General features: G+C 41.5%; 1 pseudogene; it reads left to right on the top strand.

Moving 5' to 3' along the window:
• Window positions 1-455: 455 nt before the first annotated feature.
• Window positions 456-25,292, top strand: part of LOC128574187 (plakophilin-4-like) — a 127,871-nt pseudogene continuing 103,034 nt past the window's right edge.

Below are 25,292 nucleotides of genomic sequence, written 5' to 3'. Positions count from 1 at the left end.
AAGACAGGATAAAATGTAATCATTTGATTTTCTGAGTTCTTTCCTTTCTGAGTAGATCAGTAATATTAGAAAGAAGTGTAGGGGCTGGCCGGGCAGGAGGGCTGGCGGCTGGGCGGGCGGCGGCGGCGGCCTCTGGGCAGTAGAGGGGGCTCCCGGGCTGAGTCGGCGTCGAGGCCTGCCGCGGAGGCTGCACCACGGGCAAGGGGTGGAGGGGCAAGTTGGCCACCGCCGCGGTCGGGGGTGGTGAGAGAGCAGTCCGAAGGAGGGGGCGGGTGGGGGAGGGGGGGGCGGGCTGCCGCCTGGCCGCGACACTTTTTTAATTTTTTCAGGTGCCGCAGCAGCGACCCCTCAGCGCTGATGTCCCTGATCCCTGGAGCGAATACAGCCACTGCCTAAGCTAGAAAGCTTACTGATGAATATGTACAGCACGCTTGTATGGGAACGTTAAAAGAGGAATGCCAGCTCCTGAGCAGGCCTCACTGGTGGAGAGGCAACCCCAGACCCGCCAGGACGCTGACTCCACTGGCCCAGGCATGGAACCCGAGACCATAGCCACCACTATTCTAGCTTCCGTGAAGGAGCAGGAGCTTCAGTTTCAACGACTCATCCGAGAACTAGAAGTGGAAAGGCAGATTGTTGCCAGTCAGCTAGAAAGATGTAGGCTTGGAACAGAATCACCAAGCATCGTCAGCACCAGCTCAACAGAGAAGTCATTTCCTTGGAGATCAACAGATGTGCCAAATACTGGTGTAAGCAAACCTAGAGTTTCTGGTGCTGCCCATCCTAACAACTATCTCACCAGGACAGAGCCGGAACAAGGGACCCTCTATTCACCAGAACAGACATCTCTCCATGAAAGTGAGGGATCGTTGGGTAACTCAAGAAGTTCAACACAAATGAATTCTTATTCCGACAGTGGATACCAGGAAGCAGGGAGTTTTCACAATAGCCAGAATGTGAGCAAGACAGATAATAGACAGCAGCATTCATTCATAGGATCAACTAATAACCATTTGGTGAGGAATTCAAGAGCTGAAGGACAAACATTGGTTCAGCCATCAGTAGCCAGTCAGGCCATGAGGAGAGTTAGTTCAGTTCCATCGAGAGCACAGTCTCCTTCCTGTGTTATCAGCACAGGCGTGTCTCCTTCACCGGGGTCACTGAGAACTTCTCTGGGTAGTGGATTTGGCTCTCCGTCAGTGACTGACCCCGACATCTGAACCCCACTTTATACTCCTCCACCACATTACCTGCTCAGCGGGCAGTCTCTCCGTACTCAGAGACCTGCCTCCCCAACAGCGATACGGCGGATTGGGTCAGTCACCTCCCGGCAGACCTCCAACCCCTCAGTACCCAACCACCGCCAGAGTAGGGTCCCCGCTGACCCTTGTGGATGCACAGACTCTGGTAGCTTCCCCATCCCAAGGCCAGGTGGGGCCGTCATCCCCCAAACACTCAGGGATGACTGCCCTACCATAGCATCTGGGACCCTCACTGCAAAGGAATGTTCATGACATGGAGCAATTTGAACAGCAGCAGTATGACATTTATGAGAGGATGTTTCCACCTGGGCCAGCCAGCGTGACAGGTGAGTGCAAGGTGACCGCACTACATACAGCCCAGTGAGGAAATCTCTCCTGCAACTGTAGCTGAAACAGAATGCTAATGTGGAAAAAGCTCATGTTTTTAATCTCAAAATTCACATCATCAACTTCAGGTTAATGGGTCTTTCAGGTTCTGTAATTCTTAACTCCATAAAATTGTATAAACTCATACCAGCAGAACTCTTTTTGTGATGGATACGTTTTTTTCCCCTTCAAAATATTAGGGTTTAAAATATATATACTTTGCATTTTAGATGAATTGGTTGGCATTCTAAACTGTTCACTGATTTTTTTTTTTAATGAAAGATTTTCCAGGTCTACCCCTATACATATATGTAAGTTATGTTAAAAGGTGGTATCAGAATATCTGTTTAAATATTTGAATTTTTTTCTTTAGAAATATTTTGGTAGTGTACACCAGAATATGAATTTCGTGCCCTACTGCCTTGATTTGGGCATCCCAATAGGAATTGCACAAAGCTTTTATGAGTTATCCGTAAGTGCCACTCTGATTAAACCAGAAACACACCAGATCCCTGATGTCATAGCTGTTCCCGTCGGGGTTTTGCACAAAGAGTTTCCCCTATAAGGTAAAGACTTTGTACTTTAAAGTAAAATGACATTTATTTTTAGTGTTTTTATTTTAAAAGTAACATACAGAGTAGTAAAAGTTAAGATTATACAGAAAATATGAAATCAGAAGTGCAAGTCCCAAGGTTGTCTTCTATCCTCAGCCACACCCACCATCTGTTTATATAGTATTTTCAGGAACATTCGTTTGCATATATGAGTAGATTCATTACATACAAACGTGCATACGCTGTGCTTTCTTTTGTACTGATGAGATTTCGTCATATGTATCTTCCTTTACCTTGTTCTTTTCACTTAATATGTCTAAGACCTGGGCGGAGCCTGTGGCTCAGTAAGCAGGGCACCAGCCCCATACCGAAGGTTGGCAGGTTTGAACTCAGCCCCGGCCAAACTGCAACAACAACAACAAAAATTAGCCATTGTGGCGGGTGCCTATAGTCCCAGCTACTCAGGAAGCTAAGGCAAGAGAATCTCCTAAGCCCAAAAGGTTACTGTGAGATATGATGCCACAGCACTCTACCGAGGGCAACAAAGGGAGACTCTGTCTCTAATATATATATCTGTATTTTGGTAGTGTACATATATATATATATATATACACATATATATATATTAAGAGATATATATATAATATGTCTAAGATATATATGTCTAATATGTCTAATATTAGATATAATATGATATAATTAGATATAATTAGGTATAATTAGATATATTTATATAATTATTTTATTTTATTATATTATTTATATATAATTATTTATATCTATAATTGTATTATATATAAATATAATTAGATATAATATGTCTAATATGTCTAAGATATATATGTCTTATATATGTCTAAGATATATATGTCTAATATATATATATGTCTAAGACCTCTGCCTCATTTTTTCTTAATAAATGCATAGGACTCCCATTTTTATAGGTATGGTTAATCACTTTCCTGTTAATGAACATTTGGGTTATTGGACATTTTTAGCTATTAGATATGAGGCACTACACATTCTTTTTGTGTATTTCACTTAGGTACTAATTATGGGATCTATTTTTTAAAGTAAAATTGCTGCATCAAAACGCTTATTTTTGCTTTGTGAGATATTCCTGAATTGTAACCTCCCAAGAAGGTTGCCTAGATTTCTGCCAGTAATTTAAGGGTGTGCCTGTTTCCCTATACTTTTCACCAGTGCTGTGTATTGCAAGTTTTTCATCTTTGCCAGTCTGGTAGATAAAAGCTTTACCTTAGTGTTTTAAATGGCCATTATTGAATTACAATTGAGATTGAAGATTTCATGTAGATGTATATTAGGCATTTTCTTATTAAGATCTGGTTCAGGTCATTTGTCTATTTTGTAATTTGTAAAAGCTCTTTGTACTTGAGATAAATTAGCCATTGATAATATACTTCTCCAGTATTTTTTTTTCCATTTTATCATTTGTCTTTTTACTTTGTTTTAGGTTTTATTTACAAAACTTGTTAATATCTTATATAATAAAATTAACATCTTCTTCAAAAAAAAAAAAAGAAAGAAAGAAGTGTAAATACATTTGCAAATGCAAATCCAAATCTTGTTTCCCTGGAATCTCGCCCCCGGATCAGAGGACACTGCACTGAAGTCTGTCCTTGCCCGGAGATTGTCAAAAGGGGCAGCGGGGAGCTGGGCTTTGGTATTTCTTGAATTTGTTGATTCTTTTTTCATATTTTATCTGTGTAAGAATTTCTGAATAGTTAACTTTTTTTGTGTCTCTGAATTACACTTTAAACTTCTTTAAAAGCAGCATTTTCAACATTTTTGAAAATAGACCTTCAGATGTGGCCACTTATGGGAAAAATGCTATTCAATTTGGCTTCTATGATTCATATATAAACAGAAACCAGCCTTTATTTATACTGCCTCAGACAGTGACATGTTGGCCTGGGTGATTCTTTGCCATCTGAGTGGTTAAGACAGTCACCAGCATCCAGCCTCTGCCCACTGGATGGAGGCAGTGGTACCTTCTGCCCCACCCTCAGTATGACGACCCAAAATGTCTCCGGATGTCACCAAATGTCCCTTGAGAGGCACATTTGTTCCTCATTTACTGCAACTCACTATCCTGGACATTTTTTACACAAGTAATTTATTTTATTTAATCTTCATAACCAAGACTATAAGAATTCAGAGGTAATTTTCCCAAGGTTATCCAGTGTGTTAGTGAGTGGGTTCCTGGACTGAAATTCCAGCTGGTGTAATTCCACAGCTCACCTCTTTTAGAAAAAACAAAAGGAAGAGAGCAGAAAGCCAACTTAAGTTTAAGATTTCTGCAAACAAAGTTAATGCTGAGTGCTGTTCCTTCCAAATATTTTTCCAAACCCTCAACCCCCACCCTTGTCCCCAGGACACACTTGCTGTTGTCACCAGCTCCCAAACTTGGCCTCCAACACATATCTCACTGTTCCCCAAGAGACCAAAGCTATCTGACATCAGCTTCTCTTTTCTTCTTTTTTTTTTTTTTGAGACAGAGTCTCACGTTGTCACCCTTGTTAGAGTTCTATGACATCACAGCTCACAGCAACCTCAAACTCTTGAGCTTAAGTGATTCTCTTGCCTCAGCCTCCCGAGTAGCTGGGACTACTGGCACCCACCACAATGCCCAGCTACATTTTGGTTGTAGTTCTTATTGTTGTTTTGCAGGCCTAGGCTGGATTCAAACCCGCCAGCTCCTGTGTGTGTGGCTGGCATCCTAGCCACTGAGCTACAGGTGCCAAGCCAGACATCAGCTTTTCTATCTTCATCTCAAAATTCTTTAGCACCTAATCCATCCTTTTCTGTCCTTCCCCATCCTTCTTTCTAAGGTCCTAGACCATGCCCTTCTCCTTCTCTCTGACCTTGCTCCTAAATTATCTCTGCTACACATTATCCCTACATGAGTCTTTAGTTCTTCCCTGAGCCTGAAAACACACTTACGCTGCCATAATGGGCACTTTCATATGTCAACTTGGCTAGGCACACTACCCAGATAGTTGGTCAAACATTGTTCTAGGTTTTTCTGTGAAGGTATTTTTTAGATGAGATGAACATTTGAACCAGTACACTTTGAGACTGCACTCCACAATGTGAGTGGCCCTAGTCCAATTGGTTGGAGGACCTAGTGAGAAAAGACTGACCCCTCAGTGGGGGAGGGGTTCTGCCTTGCACATCAGCCACTGCTCTTCCCTGAGTCTCTAGCCTGCTGGCCTACCCTGCAGATTTTTCATTTGTCAACCTCCATAATGGCATGAATAAATTCCTTAAGATAAATTTCTCTATCCTGAATATATATGCTATTGGTTCATTTTCTCTCCAGAGCTCTTCCTAAAAAAATCCTTTCCCCTGCAGCTACTTTGCATCTAGGTTCAAATGCCCTCTTCTCCACAAGCTCTACTGACCTCCTTCCTTCCTCTGCTGGTATTGCTCTCACGGCCATCAGAGGTGGTGTTTAAATTGTCAGGAATTCCGCGCTGCGAGGACCAAGACCTAATCTGTTTCATTTTCATATTTCCCAAAGTGTCTACAAAGATAACTTGGACATAGTGGGCAATTAAGTTTATTGATACAAAATGTCAAACTCTAAATGATGTTGAAAATAATTGAAACTGAAAAAAATACAGTAATGAGCATTTCCTTGTGATATTTCTGAACATAGATTTTTGGTTTTGAAATTTGTTTATTAAAAACAATTGTTGTGGGAAATTTAGTCCTGTTTTCTTTTCAAAGTGTTTTCTGGAGTTGCAATAATCAAGAGTTGTAGCTGGGTGTGGTGGCTCACGCCTATAACCCCAGGACTCCGAGAGGCCGAGGCGGGTGGATTGCCTGAGCTCATAAGTTCCTAGAGACCAGCCTAAGCTAGAGGGAGACCCCATCTCTAAAAATAGCCGGGCGTTGTGCAGGTACCTGTAGTCCCAGCTACTGGGGAGGCTGATGCAAGAGAATTGCTTGAGCTCAGGAGTTTTAGGTTGCTTTGAGTTATGATTCTACAGCACTCTACTGAGTGTGACAAAGTGAGACTCTATCTCAAAAAGAAACAAAAAATAAATTAGAGTTGCAATAAAAGAGAGACCCAAAACAGAGACCAGTAGCTTTGTCTGTAGAACTGCAAGTTCAGAGGAATTATTAGCCAGATCCAAGTGGTGATGGACAGACATGGGCAGAGGGGCAACAAATATTTTTTTTTAACTTGCCTACAAGTTCAATGCCTCAACCCTCCTTATAATATCTGCTGTACCCACAAAATACTAGAATGTTAGGGGGAAAAATTGAATTGTATCTTTAGGTTTTTTTTTATTAATAATGAAAAAAGAAAAAGCAATAGAGTTTAGAGAAAGTATTTCTGATGTTAGTGAAAAACAGTATTATTTGATGGAATTTTAACTTTTAAGCTAGAAACCAGAAAATGAGTTTTGAAACAGAAACATATTTTTAGGAACTATAAGGAGCTTTTTAAAACTCTGCAGGGATTCACCACTGATGTTTTTAAAAAGCTTTTTGCAATACTGACTGCTCTAAGTTAAAGACAGAAAACATTACCCACAGTAACAAAATCACTGCAAATCAAGTCACTTTCATTTTTATATCTGCCTGGGTTCTACAGTCCTTGCATAGATTTGTAATTTTTTCCCAAGATTTTAACTACAAAATCTCCAAACTTCCATCCTTTTATTCATGCTGTTTTGAAAACACTTGTCAGAGTAAATTGATCACGTGAGTTTCCTTTCCCACAGCCCCATGGACTAACTCTGTGTGTACAAGGCCGGCTCAGTGTTCAGAAATCAAAGTCCTTCCCATGAACAAGCTAAAGAAAGAGCATCATAGGATCATGGCCCTAGATGCAGAAAGCACCTTTACAAAATCCTGTCCACCTTCCTAATAAGACTCTCAGGAAACTGGAAGTAGAGAGGAGCTTCCTCACCTTGATAAAGAGCATCTGCAGAAACCCAGTAGCAGGCACAGCATCACATGCTGTCCTTCCAGCTACTCAGGAAGAGGTGGTGGGGACGTCCCTTCAGCCCAGGAGTTTGAGGCTGTCATTGTAGCATGAGCTCACGCAGACAAAAAGACTCTAAGGCACCAGTTGAAAGAGGAAGTGGCTTTATTCACTGGTCAGGACTTTTGGCGTACTAGTGCCCCCAGAACCAAGCCCACCAACTCAAATTCTGGCTGCCTTTTTGTACATTTTTAGGGCTTGGGTGGATGTGAAAATCTTGTGGTTCAGGGAAGGTCAGGCCAGCTCATGCCCTTGGTGCAAGGCCACCCATCCTCAAAGACAACAGACTGTCAAGGAAGTTACAAGGTTACTACCTCGGCTCAACATGCATCCTCTGAAGGGCATGTCAATAACAGGAACATCTGCTACAGTGGGGGTTGTAATTAGGAGTTTCATACTTTTTGCAGATGGCCTGGCTAATGCCTGTACAGAGTTCCCAGGGCAGAGTCTGGTTCTGCTTCTATCCCCTGCCTCATAATGAGTTGTGACCACACTACTGCACTCCAGACTGGGCAGAAGAGTGAGACCTTGTCCCTAAAAAATAAAAATGTTTTAAAAAATCATATTAGGCTCAGTGCCTGTAGCTCAGTGGCTAGGGGACTAGCCACATACTCCGGAGCTGGCCGGTTTGAACCCAGCCTGGGCCTGCCAAAAACAATGACAACTACAATCAAAAAATAGCCCAGCATTTTGGTGGGTGCCTATAGCCCCAGCTAATTGGGAGGCTGAGGCAAGAGAATCGCTTAAGCCCAAGAGTTTGAGGTTGCCGTGAGCTGTGACATCACAGCACTCTACTGAGGGAGATAAAGTGAGTCTCTGTCTCAAAAAAAAAAAATCATACTAAATAGTGAGAAACTGGACTCTTTCCTCCTAAAATTGGGAACAGAACAAGGATTTCCACTCTCATCCCTCTTTCCTATTCAACTTCATTTAGGAAGTCCTAGTTATAGAACTTACGGTAAGACAGCACAAGGACAGAAAAGGTATGTAAATATTGGTGCAACTTTACACAAAATAATGACACCTACTCAGTCCCTTTGCACAGGACTGAAGGGCCCCGGAGAGGCCAACACCAGCCACCTCCCTACGCGAGGAGACGAGGGGGTGGCCATTCCCCACGATCCACACAGGCTTTTATCAAAGTCTCAGGCATGAGAAAATACAGCACAGGGGCAAGTTTCATAGAGAGAGTCGAGGTTAAGAAACAAGGAGTTTTTCTTGAACTGCATAATTGACTCCAAACAATGCTGTTTAAAGCACTTTTTTTTTTCTTTTTTTAGAGAGACAGAGTCTCACTTTATCACCCTCAATAGAGTACTGTGGTGTCACAGCTCACAGTAACCTCCAACTCCTGGGCGTAGGCAATTCTCTTGCCTCAGCCTCCTGAGTAGCTGGGACTACAGGCGCCTGCCACAATGTCCGGTTATTTTTTGTTGCAGTTTGTCTGGGGCTGGGTTTGAAGAAGCCATTCTCAGTATATGGGGCCAGTGCCCTACTCACTGAGCCACAGGCATGGCCCTACTGTGCTTCTTAACCTCAGCCTTATCACTGGTAAGTGTGACTTAGGCCTGGACAGTGAGTGGTGTCTAGCAAGTGTTGTTTTCCATCCTCGGGGCCGGCAGCAATGCTGGGGTTCTGTCCAGATTACTCTATTCCTAGTGCCTAGAACTTTTAACCCAATGCTCTGTCCTACATGTCGATCGGAAGGAAGAAATACAACAGTTTTTGTTTACAGATGACACGAAAGCCTGTGTGGAAAATACCAAAGAATCAATGAAAAAACTTCCCTGGAACTAACAAGCAATGACAATAAGGTGGCAGAACACAAAGTCAGTGTACAAAGGTCAGTTATTTTCCTATCATGCCAGCAATAAGCAAATGAAATTTTTATCAGACAGTCTCACTATGTTGCTCAGAGTGGACTTGAGCTCCTGCCTCAGATTTCAGAGTTGCTGGGATGACAGGTGCATGTCCCCTGACTCAGCAATTGGAATTTGAAGCTAAAAAGGCAACAGCACTTATGTTGGCACTGAAACAAATTCAAAAATTTAAAAGGAAATGGTTAGTGTGCTGGATGCTGGAGGAGAGGCCATCCTGGTTGGAAGGAGGCAGACAACTAGATTAGATTGGGTTCTACTGTTTTGTGGAAGGTAAAACTTAGGAGTGATAAAATGGGGTAACTAGCTGAGAAGGCTTTCAAGCAAGACGGTATTGTTGCTACCTGGCTTCTCACTACTGCTTGCAATAAAATGCAAAAGGAGAGACAGGAATTGAATGTACTGCTAAGCAAAAAGGAACCAGAATGTGAATATTGAAGATCTGAAAAATTCTCAGCCTATTCCTATTTCAAAATTTAAAAAAAAAAAAATGGGTGGCGCCTGTGGCTCAAGGCGTAGGGCGCCGGTCCCATATGCCGGAGGTGGCGGGTTCAAACCCAGCCCTGGCCAAAAAATCCCAAAAAAAAAAAAAAAAATTAAAAAAAAAATGCTAAGCATGTTTTGGAGAGAGCACCAAGAGTGTCACTGGACAGTTTCTTCCTAAGGAGATTACCGTGGAGTTAATCAGCCGTCTCAGCAGCAGCCAAGAATAGAGAGGGGGTTACACTAGTAGAGACACTGCAAGTTTGCATGAAGGAGAACAGACTGGATGAAATAAAGGAAAACTTTTGGAATTCTGGGATTCTACAGAACAAGACAATGAAGATATTTGACTGTGAAATCTCTTTATGCTTCAGGAAAGGGAAGAACAACCTTGAAGGCTATTCAGAGACCACCAGGGCCTGGGAGGCCAGGCAGTCCCCACCCAGGGTCTCGGGGGGGCAGGATCACAGTGAAAAACTGTATGGAGGGGGCTCCATCACGGGGGAAGGGCCACAACCTAGGGCCCAGGCAATGCTCACAGGGGAGCCAGGCTGATGCTTGACCATGAGGATCTAAATTCACCTTGTTAGGATTTAGACTTGGCCTGTGTCCATGGCCCCTTTCCTCTTTCCAGTCTCTCCTCTTAGGGTGTGAATGTCCGTCCTATGCCTGTCCCACAGTTGTGTTTTGGAAGCACCTGTCTTTGGCTTCATAGGTTCACACCTGGGGAGGAATTTTGCCTCCAGGCGACTCACAGATACCTGATTTAAACTTGGAATTGATACTGAAATGGGTTAAGACTTCTGGACTGGCTCTGCGCCTGTAGCTCAGCGGTTAGGGCACCAGCCACAACACTGGAGCTGATGGGTTCAAACCCAGCCCGGGCAGCCAAACACCAATGACAACTGCGACCAAAAACTGGCCGGGCATTGTGGTGGTCGCCTGCAGTCCCAGCTACTCGGGAGGTTGAGGCAGGAGGATGGCTTGGTCCCAGGAGTTTGAGCTCACAGCACGCTACAGAGGGCAACATAGTGAGACTCTGTCTCAGAAAAAAAAAAAAGACTTGGAGGCTATGGGATGATGAGAAGGCATCATGCGTGTAGGGAAGACATGAATTTCAGAGAGACCAAGGAGGGAGATTAGCATTGATTACCAGCTCCCAAAATTCACAAAGAAGCCCTAAACCACCACGTGATGTTATCTGGAGAAAAGCCTTATGGAGAGGTTAATTCAGATTAGAAGAGGCCTTAAAAGTGTGATCCTTATTTAGTAGGACTGGGACACACAGGCAAGCAGAGACGCAACCATGCACGCACACATACGCAGGTGCATGCACGCATGAGCAAAGATGCAGCCACTTACAGAGATAGCGGCTGCTGCAAGCCGGAGAGAAGGGCCTGTGGAGAAACCCGGACGACACCTTGACCTTGGACTTCTCATCTCCATAACTGTGAGAAAAGAAATTTCCGTTGTTTAGCGCCCAGCGGTTAACCTAGCACACAACATGATTCCAATAAGAACAGGGAGACTTTTACGCACGATGTGTGACTTCCTGTGAAAACAAGAGCTCTTATCTTCAAATACTGAAATATTTATGGGTTTATGTTTTATTAACAGTTGCTTTCTAGCCAGAGAGTTAACGTAGGCTCCCATCCTCATTCGCCGGGGGGTGCCAGGTTTAGTGCAGAAAGTGTCCTATGGCAAAACGCCCCAGGATGGTAGGTCATCCTAGTGTGAGGTCAGTTCTTTGAAACTGATTGAATTATTACCTTATATTAGATTATTCTTGTTAATTTTTTTTTGTATTTGACTTGTGTTTTGAAGTGAATTAAAAACTTTCCACCATGGCCAGAACCATAATCCCAGAACTTTGGGGAGGCCAAGGCAGGAGGACTACTTGAATGAACCCAGGAATTCAAGAACAGCCTGGACAACATAGTGAGACCCCACTATGTAAAAAATCGGTCAGGTATGGTGGTGGGCACCTGCAGTCCCTGCTACTTAGGCTGTAAACGCACCAGGGGGACCATCCAAGCTATGACATTAGCCTCATCACGGAGAAGCCATTTGCTTCCAGTGTACTTTCGGTTTGTTCTGTCTCAAAAGTTTAGAATTAACCTCTTTATTTTTAGATAGGCTTACTACGTCACCCATGGTAGAGTGCTGTGGCATCACAGCTCACAGCAACGTCAAACTCCTGAGCTCAAGTGAATCTCTTGCCTCAGCCTCCCAAGTAGCTGGGACTATAGGCGCCTGCTACAGCACCTGGTTATTTTTAGGGAGAGGACCTCCCTCTGGCTCAAGCTGGTCTTGAACCTGGGAGATCAGGCAATCCACCTGCCTCGGCCTCCCAAGTGCTGAGATTACTGGCTTGAATAATTTTTTTCTTTCTTTTCTTTTCCTTCCTCTGGGCAACTTAACCTACTACTTTCTTACCCAGCTGCCAGGCATAAAGCTAGAAAATAACCTTAAGGAAAAACAGATCAAGAGTCCAGCATGGACTCTCATAGCGAGATTCCCCCAGTCGAAAGCATGGAGCAAGTCACAATGATGGGCATAAAGCCGGCTCTTTGCCACCGGCACCTCTGCTGCTTGCCTTTGTCAGGTGCTCAGTAAGCAGAGGAGGTGGGAGGTTGGTGAGACAACAGCCCACTGCCGCCTCAGACTGTCGTAGCCCAAGTAAGCCCATTCCATTTAACAACAGGCACGTCCGATGGCAAGGATGTTCTGAAATACCTCGCCCAAGCTTCATGAAACCCCTGGGAAGGGAAGACCCCTTCCTCCCTTGCGTGTCTACTTCTTTTATAACAACCACTCATCATCTTCCTTTTCTTCTTTTCATTATATCTACCTATATAAAATTGTTATTCCTTAGGGCCAAGAGCTATGTCTTATTTACCTTTAGTGTCATAACGCATAGCACTGTCCCTGGCACATAGAAAGGGCTTGACACGTGCTGAAAGGACAGACAATTGAGCTGATGAAGAGTGAGACAATCCCGGTGGGTGAGAGAACGGGAATGAGCAGAATAATGTTAAGGTCAAGAGGGTGAGCCAGCCTGGCAACATTCAAATTCCGTTTACATATAGAAGTCTTTGGTTTTTAAATATTAACCAGCAGTAAAGCCGTCCTTTGGCATCACTGGATCTCACAACAGGAGAACAGGGAATCAGCTGCCTGTAGGATTCCTTTTCAAATTCAATTTTCAATTAAAACGGTAGGGAACTGACATTAAAATAATTTTTGTTTTGCTAGGTGGCGACAACCTAGAATGAGTCATTTCTCAAAAATAAATAAATAGCTTCTCTCCCACCCACCGGGAGATGCTTATCCCTCTAGGAGAAGCCCTTGGTCTCCTCTTCCAGTGGTTTACCTCACTATTTCAAAGCTTATCCCAGGAAAATCTTTGTCTCCTTAAATACACATCAGATAAACAACACAGCTGGATTGGCCTTTGGAGACACCCAGATTGATCCCTTTATCTCCACAGATGAAAAACACGTAAGGACTCCAAATTATGCTCCCTGAGAAGTGCAGCCTTCACCTCCCCCCAGTCCTCCTCATCACTCCCATTACATCTAGTCAAATAAAAGCAGCACAAACGTGGTGGGATGTACATCAGATCCCAATGCTACTTAACTCTGGTGTCGGAAATCTTGCATCATCAGATATGCTGTCATTTTTCAAGATGCTAGTTTGAACAAAAAAGTCACATCCTTTACCATGTGTATTTCTAACAGGACTCCTTATCCCACTCCTCCAATCGATCCTCTAAAAAAAGGGGTGCCTTCTGCTTTATCCTCATTCACAAACTGAGAAATGACTCAATAAGCCCTTTGGTCTCTGCAACACTTGCTTCATATGAAATAATCATCATTATTTTAACTCTACCACTCTCTAATCTACCATCCTTTTCCCCCTTTAAAGTGATAATTGTAGTAATGACCTCACCATCAGGTATTTCTTGGGAATTAATGATCAACTGAGGTTCATGGCCCACAGAATAGCGATGGTCCATCAACTCCACCCAGCCTGTCATTAATCCCCCAGAAATGTCTTGCTTCCCAATTGTTATTGCTTAATTTAGATTCTCTTCATTCTCATCAAGCCTTACAATATCGCTACATCCACCAAGAAGCTTTGTTTTATTTTATTAGTCTATGCCTTAATGGTTCAGCAAGAGTGGTTTCCCTAACTGATGATCAAATAAAACTAGAATGTACCTTATTAAAAGTTACCTTAAAAGCCATTAAATATCTCTAGACATTCTAGTATGTTATACTACTTTTAAATCAACGAATGGGATGGAATATTGTGTCCTTAAGAATACAACCTTCAACATTCCCTCCAAATTCAACTTTAGCCCTCTACATTCTTTACCACATGGAATAAATGTAACCCCTTTATTTATTTTTACAAGTTCCTCCCCCAGGCTCAAAGTGGTTTTAAACACTAAATGGTGTCACCAGTTGCCTGCAACGCTAAATGCCACACACTCCTTCCTAGCAGTTCACAAACATGGTAGAGGCTACAGCGTCCCCACCTGTTTACTTGCTGTACCTACAATGCTACATTTCACTCAGAGAGGCACAGAGCTTCGCTGGCCCTCTTTTTGGTTCATTTCCTTCTTCAGGTAGATGAGTGGTGCAAGGCTAGGGGAGGTGAGAGTAGAATGTGTGGAGAGCGAGGTCTGGGGGAGAATTTACCAAGCCAGAGCTCTTTCAGCACCAAAGCCAATTTTTAAAAAATTATATATATAAAAAAATATAAATTATATATAAATTTATATATTATATAATTATATATTAAATTATATATACACACCAGGTCCTGATTTCAAGAAAAAAATACATTATCAACAAATAGTACTTAATAAAAATAGAGGGAAAAGATATCTATATTGTCACATTTGCTTATGAGTACAAAACATAAAAAGGAAAATCGGAGGGTAACCAGTTACCCTTAGTTAATTCTTAATGGTTTCTTTGATGCAAGTAAAATGCCATAATAAATACTGAGGAATTCAAACACAAGTATAGTGAGACATACACAGGCATCAAAAGTCTTCGAAAGATGAGAGCTTTCATCTGACATCTGCCATTCATTAGCTATGTGACCTATGCCAAGTTATTTATTCTCCTTGACTTTCAGCTTCCTCATCTAGATGAGCTATTAAAATAGATAATGTCATTGTGCTTGTTTTTTTAATAATATTTTGTAATCCTTTTAATCTATATAATAACCAACTGTTATAACAGAATTTCATTAGATACGATGTATATTTTTTAAAATACATTTATTTTCTTTTACTCTTAGCTGATGTGTTGACTTATACTTGTCTTTGCTGCCCAAATGTAAGAACATATTCTATGAGGTAAACAATATATCATAGGGAATGGGACAGTTTTAATACAAAAAACAAAAATTACATGGATGTCAGAATGTAATCTCTGCCTCTGTGCCAAGAAGCATAATGTTAATAACAACAAATGGAGATAATTAGGGAATAAAGATGGTAAAAGGGGGAATAAAATGGACTTGGAGCAGGAATAGCTGAGAGGCTGAGACTGGAAACAGAGAAAACTTCATATGCAGTTATAACATTCATAAACTTAGGGCAACCAGACAACCGGGCTAGAAAGCAGAGGCAGAAGAGGTTGGAAAGGCACGCATGGCAGGTCAGATTAGACCACATAGTTCACAGAAAGGAGTTTGAATTTTATCTGAAGTGGAAGTGGAATGGGGAGCTTATTGGATACTTTTACTCAATGGTTAACCAGGAAAAATAATTTCAGACTTTTCCAAGGAGAATATGAAAATTATTTCATTTAACTAAACATTGTAAACATAAAGGATTTCAGGTCTACCAAAGTTTAAACACACTTTTTAAAACCACATTTAGAAATACACATGTAATCTATAAGTATCTATAAGTATATACCTTAGATAAATGGATATGATAATTAGTTGGGTCATACCCTCAAGGTCAAGTTTGTATTTACAGCCCAAGTGCTATTTTTTACTTCCAAAATGTGAAATAATTCTATCAACTATTTCACAATTATTTGGAAAGGATTAATAACCCAGTTACAAGTCAAATGGATTTACTAAGAGAGAATGAACTTAATCCATGTGGATATACAACTCAAAGAATGTTCAAAGACAAGAAGAGAACCAGAAGTCAGCGAGGGCATTCATGAAGTGGGGGGGGGGATAAAAGAGCCGTGTTTGAGCGGCAAAGTCTCACAAGTGACAGCAATAAATGAGCTTACTTTGGGTTTCAGGAACTGTTTGGTATGCTCCAAACTTCTGTGTGAGATATAATCTTCCAAGGGACTTGATAAAAGCCAAAACATTGGGGGCTTTTAAGCCCAGACAAGATAACATATTAGGAAGGATTTTCAAGGAATCAGTTCTGCACCAGGAAGAAACTGAGTTCCATGAGGTGTTTCTCTCTTCTACTTTTCAAATGTTCAATATAATTGTAAATAATGGAGAGAGGATGATAATTCAGAATTCTTTTTATCTTCACATATACTAGGTTTTATATTTTTCCTCTCAAGGATAACCAGACTAGTACAACTCATAAAAGTGAAAATAGAACTTGCATTATACCAGTGCACATTTAGATGTATACTGAGTAAGATGACATGGAAGAAATAGATGCAATTTGCAATTGAACTTAAGGAATCCTGAGAATTGAGAGTAATCTATCAGCTCAGATTTTTCACCTATAAAATGGGAAAACTAGTGGTATATCACTACATGGTATATTTATATGTTCATCAATCTTTGGCCTATGTTTGTAACATAAATATATATCATGTCACTACCTAAATAATAAATACATGCATTAATAAATAAACACATGCATATTGTTCTGTCAAAACTCTTTCCCTAGCAAACTGAAATTGGTTTAGGCAAAAAGAAGGAAAAAAAAGAGAACATGTTAGTTACCAAAACTGAAAAATCTAGAGGGTCAATCCAGATACAGGTGGATCCAGGAGCTCACATAATGTTTTCCTGAGAAAACTCTAGCCATAACTATAGTGTATAGAAGGGGTTAAGACCGTTCTGGGCATTCTGAGCAATGAAAAACAATAAAATTAACTGAAAATCAAAACATAATGTTTTATTATAAATTAGGCTGAGTTGCTAGTAACAGCAATCCACATGAAATAGAATTGAATGTCTTTTTCTAAACAATCCAAATGTGAGTGGTCCAGAACTACTCTGGAAGCTCCTTCATTGTCTGAAAGCAGGGCTACTTCCAAGTTCTTGCTGTGCCTCCCTGAGGGTATGGCCCTCGTCCTTTTTCTCCAGGATGGAGTCCCATCCAGTAAACCCACATTCCAAGCAAAAAGAAGAAAGAAAGAAAGTGGCAACAGAACTCAAGACCACTTTCTGGGAGAAATTTCCTGAAAGCAGCTAGACTAGCTTAGACTCCCACATATCACTCAACTAACTTTGAGCTGTACTTGGAATTGTTATTCCAGGCACTTGAAATTTGGGGGTCCTAAGGAAGGAACTGTGTATTACAGTAAGAAGCCCGTACACCCACAGCAAGACATAAGTGCCCTGATCAGGGACTTTGTGTCATTCATTTAGTGCCAGATTGTGAAATAGTTACAGTGAGTGCTCAATGAATATTTAAGAGAATAAATCAGTGAATGCAAGCATGTTTAGGGACAAAAACAACTAAAAACCTGTAATGTTATTGCAGGTTTACAAAACTTCTTTATAGATTGCAACAGCATAGAGAACAGCATAAAAGCAGCTTCTTCACAGTTCACAGATAATATGGAAAAAAAACAGGAGCTGTGAAATCGCAGATCTAGATTGCTAAACTAGGGTCACTGCTTATTAATGTTGTGATCTTTGAAGTTTATCTCATCTTGTTATTTCTGAAGGCATAAAGTTGGGTCTAAACATCTAAACTTTCAGGAGAATTTAACTGAATTAAATATGTGGAAGCACAGAATATAGTGCTTGACATATAAGCCCTTGGTCATGGTCATTTGTTTTCTTTGTTCAATTAAATTCTGTATGGCTATATAAACCTTGGCCAATTTCTCCAGCTCTCTCTCTCAAATTTACCTCCAAAAGATTCTGTTCTTTTGAATCTTATTCTTAGATGGGGTTGATTGGCGCTCAGGGCAGATACTAGAAACTTGAGTTCTACCAATTTTTAGCCCAAATCTCCCTTGGGTATATTGTTACATGCAAATGTGTTAAAGTTAAAGTCCTCAAAATAAGCCAAATAATGGGGAAAGCCTTTTAAAAGAATGCTAAATTCTGGAATAAAACTGTTAATCACAAACATTATTTTTGTTCTTAAATATATACATGTACATAAAATAAAGCATTTATTATAATATGAATTGTAGCTTATCATATTCTAGCACTCAGCTCCAATATACTCTGGTAGAAGAATCTAATTTGAAAAAATGAAAACAACAAAATAATGGAGAAATAATATAACATAACCTGTTTTCTAAAAATATAAACAAAATAAAACACAAACAGAAAACTCCCCCTAATTTTTAAGATCACATTTTTATTTTTTGATTGATATAATTTCAAAAAGAAAAAAATACATGCCTGACTAAACTAAAGTAAGCCTGGTCAAGACACATTTTATCTTTGAGAATCATCTGAAGAAAGATCTGGGGCTAAGATAATCACTAAAGGTCAAATTTACTGGAAAAACTAATTCTAAAGTAGGTCAAGAATTTCTTGAAAGCAGTAGACACACGTAACAACATCCCAGCTGTCAACTGAGAATCAAGTAACAGTGTTGATCCTGAAAAAATTTCTCACTGTCACCATGAAGTGAACTCAAAAGAACTAAGAATGTGGTCAATGCCATGAAAACTCTAAATTGCTTTTAGGATTTATATTTTTCCATCCTTCTAAAGGTAGCATTTAATAAAATAATCTGGCTCTTTCTCAAATTCAATCATAATAAGACAGAGATTTCCAAATCCAATTTGCTATTATTTCTTCTCTGAGTTTTAAGAACCATTCATCCTTAGAACCAGTCTCGTTATCAGAAAAGGTATTTACCCATAAGTCCAATAAGTATTATGAATTTTTGAGGGAAAATAGCAACAGCTTGCAGCTGAGAGATGTCGCCTCTTACACCGAATGTGTGGACAGCCCTACAATGGCCTCAATCCCTGAGAGTTTGCTTGTCTAGCATGTGTGAAGGGGCTCTTGCTGTTTTGTTTCTTGATGGAGAAGAACCAAGAGGGAGCTGGAATTTGTTCAACACTTAGATTTACATCCAATATAACATTTTATCTGCAACAACCTGGAAAGTAGAAGTTACTAATTTGCATTTTACGTTTGAGAAATGGATGCTCCAAAGGGCTACGTGACTTGCAAAAGGTAACTCACTTAGGAAGCTATCAGATCCCAACTCAGGCAGGACTTAGTTTTTCTCAGCACACCTCTCTCTTTTCAGTAAACTGACTAAACAATGCTGCTTTCTCTAGAGTAAGCGAAGGGAAGCTGGGTAAAAGACACACTCGGTCATGAAGAAGTGACAAACCCTCTTACCAACGATCAGTAGTTTTTCTAGTGTGTGAAAAATAGTTTACACAGCCCAAAGTAGTAAACGGGTATGAGCAAAGGTAATAAGACCTTTAGTTTAACCGCGCAAATCTTCCGCCCCTCACGATCTTCTCTTGTCTGCCCTCTGATGCATCCACAGCCACACAGATACCAAATCTAAACTTGTGACTGCAGAGATAGTCAAGGGAGCAAATATTTACAAACAATTCACCTCAAACCTGTAGCCAAGGGAATCAGCTTTTACATGACAGGCCCCCTCTTTTCTGGGATCAGAATAGTGGTAAACATAGCAGTAATAATACCCACCACTCCTTTAGAGCTTACTACACACTGTGATAAGGGTGTTTCAAGCACTATGTTAACTCCCAAACAACCTCTGGGGTATGGGCTCCTTTTCACAGGTGTAGATGATATGGCTTAAGAGGTAAGCGGCGCAGCTGAGGTCACACAGCTGGTGATGTCAGTGTGTGCTAGAGAGCTGATCTGCCCGACACCCGAATTCGTCCACATTGATTGGTGCTTTGTCCTCTTACCCTTCCAGTGTCCCGGTCCTCTTTCACTCTCACCCTCCCAGGGATGGCCTTATTCAGGCTTTACAAGGGGTGCTACAGAAATCACACACAGGAAATTTTCTCTAACTTATGCCCTGATTATTTTCTATAATTTATACAATTTATATAATTTAAACAATTCTTTTACTTCTACTAGCATTTCCTCTAATTGAGATTAGCTTTCTTCCCACTTACCACCTTTTCAAACTCTACATAATCTAAAACGTGTTTAAAATATTTAAAAGTCTTGATAAAATCAGAGGAAAGATGTAGGCTTCACCCCCAGTCTCTCTGAAGCAATATAATTCACAAACAAAAGAAACCCACTCACAAGAGAGGCAACATTCTTTTCCTCTTCACAGCCTTATTTATCTCCTTTGGAAGACTTTCCAGGTGCTTTTGTTAGAGACACGTCTTAGTCTCTTTCCCTTTTTACTACATTAGCAGATTCTCATTTATTTTCAGTCTTGTTATCAGCATTTATTCCTATCTTAAAAGCAGAGTTAGGAGTTCTCTGTCCCTTTAGACCTTATAAGATAGTATAAATGTAATTCTATTGAGACTTATGCCTTATTCAACTTTTTTTTTTTTTAACTCAGCTTGCATGTCAGAATCAAATCATTTCAGTGTTAATTGATTGGAAATACTGTATACTAGTTCCAAACCAGAAGTAAAAGTTGATGCGTTCAATCTTGTTTCTAGAGACACATATCACCACATCCATGTGGGAAATTCTATTTTTAGGGAAGGTAAAAATGGAAATAGCCAGGTGAATTTCGTGGTGTGTCACTTCAATGGATGGGTGTCAGAAATGTGGAATACAGTTGTCTTTTTTCACAGAGGCTCTTGGACCCTGTTGTTCTGTGTTATGAATCTCTAAGGTAATCAAGCTAGATCCTGCCAAGTCTCACTTGATAATCTCCCTCTTACTGTCCCAGCCCTTTTGTTTATACATTCTACTCTACCCATCAGTGGAAGGATCCACAGACATGTCCCACAGTATTTTAAAATGAGAATATCGTGTGACCTCGGAAAATTTAACTGACAATGTTTAAAGCATATAACTTGAGCGAGATGTAAGCATTCCACATTGTATATCAAATCAGCACATTGTAGCTCATCAATGCATTAATATACACAGCTATGATTTAGTAAAGAATTTTTAAAAAATAAAATACAACCTCTGTTACTGACAGGAAACTTCCCTGTTTATCCCACCACTCATCTTGATCACTTCAATCACAGGATGACTTCCTTTTCACTGCTGAACATAGCCTCTCTAATTTGAGTGTAAAGGAGTTTCTAAATCACTTGCATTTCCTTTTCACCTTTGGAGAGTAAATACACTATAGAAACTTGAGAATTGCTTGTAAAATTAAAATGAAGCAAGTAATGTTTCAATGATATGACTTTGTTCTATTTTTATTTTTATTTTTTTTAACCCAATGAAATAGAAGATCTTCAGTTATATCTCAGGCACTCCTAGAAGACAGAAAACACTTAGCAGCCAAAGTGAAAAAACTGTCTTAGGTGGGAGGTTTTCAGTCACACCTTTGATATAAATCGACCAGAAAGCCTCAGGAAACAAGACCAGGGTGTTAGCTCACTGGCCTGGAATCATCTGGCTGGGGGCCTCGTGCAGCGCTTCTAAAAAGTCAAATAAGGACAGCAGGTAGTTTCTGTCCTGGAGGATCCCAGCTGGGAAAGCGGGAAGCTTCTGTTGTCATGGATAATCTGATATTTCTGGCACACTTGCCAGCTAGAAAATCCATGTTAAATCCTTGCTATATAGAACAGTCATGTTTTCAGGATTACTAGGGGAAGATCAGAGCCCTCAATATTCACTAATTGGATTCCAAATAGATGATCTGATGTCTGTGACATTAGAGTACCAACATAGAGGAGGGAAAAAAATCAAATCTGTCTGCCCTTTTCTCACGTGAAAAAGAATTTCCATTTTTTCCAGATTTAGGAGAGTGTAACAGGAGTAACATATGCTTTTCTAATAAGCACCGATTAGCAGCACCTTAAAACGTCTTTTACACGGCTCTAGGAGAAGTTTGACCTTAGCCAGGTGTCCCACATTCTGGAGTCTTAAAAGATTACATTTTCCCCCAAATAAGTATTCCATGTTCCTAATAGGTCAAAACATTCATCCTCTGGAGCAAATATCTTCCTGAAACCAAAACCATAAAAAGGACCCATTAAGAAACACACACACACACACACACACACACACACACACACACACACACACACACACACACCCCAATTTCACTAATGAATACAATCCAACAATACTCAAAATCCTAGCAAATAGAATACAGGTGTGGGACGGCGCCAGTGCCCGAGCACGCTGCGGCGGGTGACAACGATCCCCTCGTCAGTCTCACCTCACCGGCTGCCGTGGTGACAACCGCTGCGGCTCCCCCGTTCCTCGCCGCCTTTGCCTCCAGCAGCCCCGCGTCCCGGCCAACTCTCCGCCTCCGTCAGCCGCCGCCTGCCCGACTGCGCACAACCACAACGTGACCGCGTCACGTGACCCGGCGCTGGAAGACGGCGTCCCCGCGCACGTCGGACGGCCGATGCGCCTCAGGCCAGCGCGGGCTCCACAGTGGCCCTGGGCCAGGAGGCGTTACTCGCCGCAGCCCCAGTGCCGGCCCTTCCCGGGGACCGACGCCAACGTGGTCCTCCAGAGACTGCGCGACCGGCAGTGGCTGGAGGCGGTGTTCGGGACCCCGCGACGAGCCTGCCGGGTGCTGCAGCGCACTCACGCCAGGCCCAGCTTAGGCGAAGTGCGCGCGCGGGTGCGCGCGGTACTGTGCCTGGTGTGGCGGCTGCGCGGCCTGAGCCAGGCCCTGCGGGAGGCCGAGGCGGACGGCTACAGCAGGCCAAGCGACTGCAGCCGCTGACCCAGGGCGCCTATCTGGACGAGGCGCGGCGGAGGCTGGAGGGTCCGGCGCCGCCAGCTGAGGCTTCCCGGGAGGGCTCGGGAACTGAAGGTCCACCGGGAGGAGGAGGCCAAACTATCCGGCCGGCAGCGCGTGGCGCGGGGCATGGATGCTGCGCCAGGAACGGTCGTCGCGCGCGGTCAGGCCGGCTGGACAGGTCCCAGACGCACAGCTCACAGCGCTGGGTCACGTGACGCGGTCACGTGGCGCGCAGTCGGGCTGGCGGCGGCTGACGGAGGCGGAGACTTGGCTGCGACGCGGGGCTGCTGGAGGCCGAGGCGGCGAGGCACCGGGGAGCCGCAGCGGTTGTCACCACGGCAGCCGGTGAGGTGAGACTGATGTGGGGACCGTTGACACCCGCCGCAGCGCGCCGTCCCACACCTGTATTCTATTTGCTAGGATTTTGAGTATTGTTGGATTGTATTCATTAGTGAAATTGGGGGGTGTGCGTGTGTTTTTCTTAATGGGTCCTTTTTATGGTTTTGGTATCTGGAAGATATTTGCTCCAGAGGATGAATTGGGAGTGTTCTTTCCTTCTCAATGTTTTTGAATGGATTCTGCAGCATAGGTATGAGCTCTTCTTTGGATGTTTGTTTAAATTCTGGTGTAAAATCATCTGGTCCAGGACTTTTTGTTGTCGTTATTAGAAGCTACTTTATTTTTGCGATTACTGTGCTTGATATCGGTCTGTTCAAGAGTTCTAATTCTTCCTGGTTAAGTCTAGGTAGGTAGTATGATTCCAGGTATTAGTCCATTTCCTCCACAATGTTAAATTTCTGGGCATAGCAATTTTTGTAGCAATCAGAGATAATCTCTTGTATTTCTGCGACATCTATTGTTATTTTCCCTCTTTCATTTCTCAGTGTGGTTATTAGAGATCTTACTTTTCTGTTTCTAGACTAGCCAAAGTTTTATCAATTTTTTTTATTTTTATCAATTTTATTTATTTTAAGGAACCAACTCTTTGTTTTCTTAATCTCCTGAATGGTTCTTTTGTTCTCAATTTCATTTTCTTCTGCTCTGATTTTGGTTCTTTCCTTCTGCTAGGTTTGGGATTGGATAGCGCTTTCTTTTCCAGTTCCTAGAAATGATGCATTAGATTGTTGATTTGTGCTTTTCAAATTATTGGCTGTGGGCATGTAATGCAATAAATTTCCCTCTTATGACTGCTTTCTCAGTATCCCAGACGTTTTTCATCATCATTTTGTTAGACAAATCTAATGATTTTTCTCCTTTGTTTTCTCCTTGAAATAGTTGTCTTTCGCGTAAGAACATTTAGTTTTTATGATTTGGGGAATGAAAGGTTTTGTTGGAAATGAGTTCGACCTTGATTCCATAGTAATCTGTAAGCTACAAGGTATAATTTCTATTCTTTTAAATTAGGCGAGGTTTGATTTGTGTCTTAGGATGTGGTCAGTTTTGGAAAATTATTCATGAGCTAATGAGGAGAATGTGTATTTGGTAATATCAGGGTGGTATGTTTTGTAGAGTCATGTTAAAGTCGATCGTTTCTTTGCTCAGTTTGTGTTTGGAGGGTCTGTCCAGTTCTGTCAATAGGGTGTGAAGTCCCCAGAAATTATGCTGTTATAGGATATTATATTGTTCAGACTTGTTAGAGTTCATTTTGTAAATCTGGAAACATTTAATTAATTTGGGTGCATAAAGACTTAGGATTGAGATGTCTTCTGGTATTGTTCCCTTGACAAGAAAATAGAGTACTTTATTTTTATCATTCCTTACCTTTTGTGGTTTGAAGCCCAGTGTATCTTGAAATTGTGACCCCTGCTTTCTTTTGATTTCCATCTGCCTGAAATATTGATTTCTAATCTCTCAACCTGAGTCTTGTTTTGTCCTTAGCTGTTAAATATGTTACCTGAGGACAGCATAGAGTTGGCTTGTGCTTTTGATCCAGTCATCTGGTCTGTGTCTCATCAGTGGGTAATTCAAGCCATTCACTATGGCTTGACTATGATGGATTTGTGTTTGTCTTTTGTGAAGGTTGCCACCTACATTTATCACTTGTACCATTGAGGAAGTTAGGCTATGACCTTTAATTTCTGTGTGTCTTTGCTTGTGGTACATTGTTATGTTCGATGTGTAATATTACTCTGGAATACTTCCTGGACAGGTGGTCTTATAGTGGCAAATTTCTTCAACGTTTACTTGCAAGGAAAACATTCGATGTATCCATTGAATATGGAACTTAGTTTCATAGAATACAGAATCCTAGGCAGGGAGTTGTTGTGTTTGAGTATATTGAAAATGAGAGTCCTATCTATCCTAGCTTGTTGTTCTTCAGCTGAGAAATCTGCTGTCACTCTGATGGAATTGTCCTTGTAGGTCAACTGGTGCTTATTCCTGGTGGCCTTCAAAATTTTCTATTTCATTTTGGCCAAGTTTTTTACAATGTGTCTAGAAGATGCTCTGTTTGAATTGAGATAAACTGGGCTTTGATATTTCTCAACGGACTTTCTCTGAATCTTTGGTAATACTTAAACATTTTTCATTTATGATATCCTCCAATAGGTCTTCTGTGCCTATAATTTGTATGTTTATAAACTTTATAAAATCCCATAATTCTCTAAGATTGCTATTCTTTTACTCTCTTGGATTTGTTTGTTTTGTTTTTTGAGATAGACTGTCACTTTGTCA

Source organism: Nycticebus coucang, chromosome 21, assembly GCF_027406575.1.
Source record: "Nycticebus coucang isolate mNycCou1 chromosome 21, mNycCou1.pri, whole genome shotgun sequence".
NCBI lineage: Eukaryota > Metazoa > Chordata > Mammalia > Primates > Lorisidae > Nycticebus > Nycticebus coucang.
The sequence above is the reverse complement of the archived record's forward strand: the minus strand, read 5'-3'. Positions and strand labels throughout refer to the sequence as shown.